General features: G+C 42.0%; 1 non-coding gene across 1 annotated transcript; it reads right to left on the reverse strand.

The window, feature by feature from the left end:
- Window positions 1-441: 441 nt before the first annotated feature.
- Trnas-uga lies at window positions 442-516 on the reverse strand. Its single transcript has one exon. It is a non-coding gene; the product is annotated as a tRNA-Ser (tRNA).
- Between the last annotated feature and the right edge of the window lie 3,818 nt (window positions 517-4,334).

Genomic DNA, 4,334 nt, shown 5'->3' on the forward strand with positions numbered 1-4,334 from the left:
CAACACATCTACGGAATCCAAACTGATCTTCCCCGAGGTCGGCTTCTACCTAGAGTCGGTGATATATTGCGTTCCAGAGATACCCCAAAAACCTATTGGGCAGGTGGTCATAGGGATATTTCCTGGCAGCGTAAAACTGTGTGCCGGACCGAGACTCGAATTCGGGAACTTTGCCTTTGACGGGCAAGTGCTCTAGCAACTGAGCTACCCAAACACGACTCACGCCCCGTCCTCACAGCTTCGCTTCTGCCAGTATCTCGTCTCCTTCCTTCCAAACTTCACAGAAGCTCTCCTGCCGACCCTGCAGAACTAGAACTCCTGGAAGAAAGTATATTGCGGAAAAATGGCTTAGCCACAACCTGGGGGATGTTTCCAGAATGAGATTTTCACTCTGCAGCGGAGTATGCGCTGATATGAAACTTCCTGGCAGATTAAAACTGTGTGCTGGACCGAGACTCGAACTCGGGACCTTTGCCTTTCACGGGCAAGTGCTCTACCAACTGAGCTACCCAAGCACGACTGACGCCCCATCCTCACAGCTTCACTTCTGCCAGTATCTCGTCTCCTACTTTCCAGACTTCACAGAAGCTCTCCTGCAGGTTCGCAGGTCCGAAGGAGAGCTTATGTGAAGTGAAAGGCAAAGGTCCCGAGTTCGAGTCTCGGTCCGGCACACAGTTTTAATCTGCCAGAAAGTTTCATATCATCGCACACTCCACTGCAGAGTGAAAATCTCATTCAGGTGGTCATAATGTTTTGGCTTGTCCTTTACAGACCAAACAGCGAGGTCATCAATCCCATCGGATTAGGGAAGGATGAGGAAGGAAGTCAGCCGTGCCCTTTCACAGGAAACCTAAATCTGGTTGGCCGGACGCACGATTGAACCGTGGTCCACCTCAATGCAAGTCTATTGTGAAACCACACTTTTCTGAAACCCGCCCAGTAAACCGAAGTCGGCCATTCACCTCCCCACTACGATCTTTACATGAAAGTTCCTTTTGAGATTGCTTTCAACGTTAGGCCTAGTTATTTAATCGACCTGACTGTGTCAAACAGCACACTAATAATATTCTGTCCGAACATTATGGGATTGTTTTTCCGACTCGTCTGCATTAAACTTACATTTTTGTGCGTTTAGAGGTAGCTCCCATTCATCACACCAATTCGAAATTTTGTCTAAGCTACCTTCTGTTCTCCTACTGTCACTCAACCGCGGCACCTTACTGTACACCACAGCATCGTCAGCAAACAGTGGTAGATTGCCACTCATCCCGATCGTCAGATGGTTTATGCATGTATAGAATAATAGGGGTCGTGTCACACTCCCCTGGGGCGCTCCTGACGATACCCATGTCGCCGATGAACACTCTCCGTCGAGGACAACGTAATGGGCCCTATTACTTAAGAAGTCTTCGCGCCACCCAAAATTTATCCTGTATGCTTGTACCTCCGTTAACAGGCTGCAGTGGGACACCGTGTCACACGCTTTTCGGAAATTTAGGAATATGGACTCAGCCTGTTGCCCTTCATCCATAGATCACAGGATATCATGTGAGAAAAGGCAAGCTGAGTTTCGCACTGCCTATGCTTTCTAAAACCGTGCTGATTTATGGACAGAAGCTTTTTCATCTAAAGGAATTTCATTATATTCGAACCGAGAACATGTTCAAGAATTCTGCAGCGAACCGGTGTTAAGAGTACTGGTCTGTAATTTTGCGGATCCGTCGTTTCACCCTCCTTATATACAATAGTCACCTGCGCTTTATACCAGCCGCATGGCACTTAGCACTGGGCGAGAGATTCGCGATAATGCAAGCTAAATAAAGGACCAAGGCCACAGGGTAGTCTACTCTGTGGAAAACCGAATTGGGATTCCATCTGCAACTTATTACTATTCTTCCTTTTTTTACCTTCTCACTATTCAACATTTCCTGTAGGCAGTTCTGAACCAAATAAAATTAACCATTATATCATGAAATATAAACGGGATACGGATTATTATCCCACTAACAGCTACCTAGAAGAATGGCTCATAAATATTATTTTGCGGTATTACACAAAACACGTTTAGCTTCGCTGCGTCTCTCATGTTGCGGTCCAGACCCCATATGTAAATACTCTGTTTAATTACCTTTTGAGTAAGATGAAATGTCGCTCCGTCTTTAAAAATCAAGTGTGAGAGAGGAATTTCGTCCTCCAACTTCCTTGCCACGCCACCTCAAAATTCAATAAAATCCTCTTTGTCATTTTCAACAAGAACCTGCGGGAATTTTAATCGGTGGAGCTTCTACAGCAAAGGCGCCTCAAAATTCGCCATAAAGTTGGCCAAGGTATTCCTAGTTCTCTACTGGCTCTGCTGGTTACTTACTCAGACTATACACAAAACTGTTTTCAGTCCATCTCATCTTGTCATCGGAATCACGCCATGGACCCGTGATTTGCAGAAACATCTAGATTTTTTAAAGCAACGGCTTATGTTTTTCCTAGTTCGTAACCGAAATGCCATATGCATTGAAATTGCCGACTGATTTCCAGTGGCGGATTTAAAAATTATGCGCCCATAGGCACACCAAATTATATACCCCCCCCCAAAGAAAACATGTTTTAAATAATGACTATTACCCGATCATTTCAGAATTGCCGTTTTTGGTGGGTGCGCTGTGAGCTGTTTCCGTACTCTGCTATTCGTTGTTCTGAAGGACGCGTCAGCGGTCTAGTCGCCCTCAATCAAAACGTAATATGATTCCTGAACTGTACCTGGTGTGCGGCAGCTGTTAAAACAAACTTAAAACTGCATTGTGTTAAAACATTCTTCTGTCGAAAGACAACAGAAACAAACGCAAGGAAAATAACTTTTCCTTTATGGCCAAAAAATTCAGCAGAGCGTGTAGAAGACAACGGATTTTTGTTATACATTCACTTTTAATATGTTCTTTTACACGAAACAGTCAAAAATGAAAATAAAAAAGTTGTGTTACGATCCAAAAATTGAAGCGAACGTCTCATACATTAGAAATTAATACGTATTTTTATAGAGATGCATTCAAAATTAAAATTAAACTGTCGTTTTACGATCTAATAACTTGAATGTGTAGCAGATAAAAAAAACACGTTCGGTATTAACAAGTGAATCTATAGGAAAGCGTAAGAAATGAAAATGAAATAGAGATTTCGGAGCATGAACTAATAACTAAATACAGACGAACAAACACAGAACTTGATTTGCTAGTACATAGTTTTACAGGCTAGTTTGGGAAAATCAAAATTTGTTTTATAATCTAATAGTTAACGTGTAAAGTATTAGGGTCTGTGTAGCTAGATGGTGCATAATAAGTGTACACATTACCTTTAATCCATGTAAGGGCTGAACAGTTTTTGTACTGCAGCTACAGCTCTCACCATAGCTCTTTCTAACGATAGTAGCAAAGCTTTTACGTATTTATCGACAGAACTGAGCTACGTTATTTATTAACAATTTTTCATCTGAGCGTACTCTCCGATAACATATATTCCCGCGATAACTATACATTTCAGCAGACACCAAGAATACGCATCAGTTGTAATATACTACAGTATCAGTATGACATGAATGTACAGCGCCGAGCGGCCTGGGTCATTCGGGTATTGTTTAGTATTGTCGGGCGCCTTCGGTTTAGTTCTGCGTTCTGCCATCGTAAATTGTAAAATAAACAGATAATATGTAGTTTCTAAATCCAATGAATGTGCTCTAAATTATAATAAAAATCACATTATGATAACTAACTTATATGAATAAATAAACAAACTCACCAGTGAACAAAGTTTGCCTCTGTCTTTGACGGCAGAAAACTCGTTGATCATATCTCCATAGTTCAGACGGTTATCAGATAGATCGGCTTCGATGTGAAGAATACACAAGGCGTTGAATCTCTCCTCAGACCACGTAGAACGTAGGTACGATTTCAGTCTTTTAAGGGGCGAAAAAGAGCGTTCTACTGAAAAATTTGTAATTGCCACACATCGAAATATGGACTGTAACTTCTCTTTCTGTAAAAATTTACACATTTCGACTGGTATATCACTAATCTCAGAAGATTTCAAAAGTTCCGCGAAATGTACACATTCACTACGGAAGGAAGGTTCTAAAACTGTGTCATATGATGCTTGGAGTTTTAGTGCACGTTCAGCAATATCGTCAGGTGAACTGTTCTTAAGGTTACTGAAAACTGTGAAGGAGTTCAACAGTGTTCTGCAGCTTTCCTTCCTCCTCACTAATTCGGCGTACAAGTTGTCGAGTACTGGGAGAAATGTTTCACTCTAGATTTTTCCCTTCCAGTCAGAAAATCTTCTTCAGAGTC

Source organism: Schistocerca piceifrons, chromosome 2 (genome assembly GCF_021461385.2).
Source record: "Schistocerca piceifrons isolate TAMUIC-IGC-003096 chromosome 2, iqSchPice1.1, whole genome shotgun sequence".
NCBI lineage: Eukaryota > Metazoa > Arthropoda > Insecta > Orthoptera > Acrididae > Schistocerca > Schistocerca piceifrons.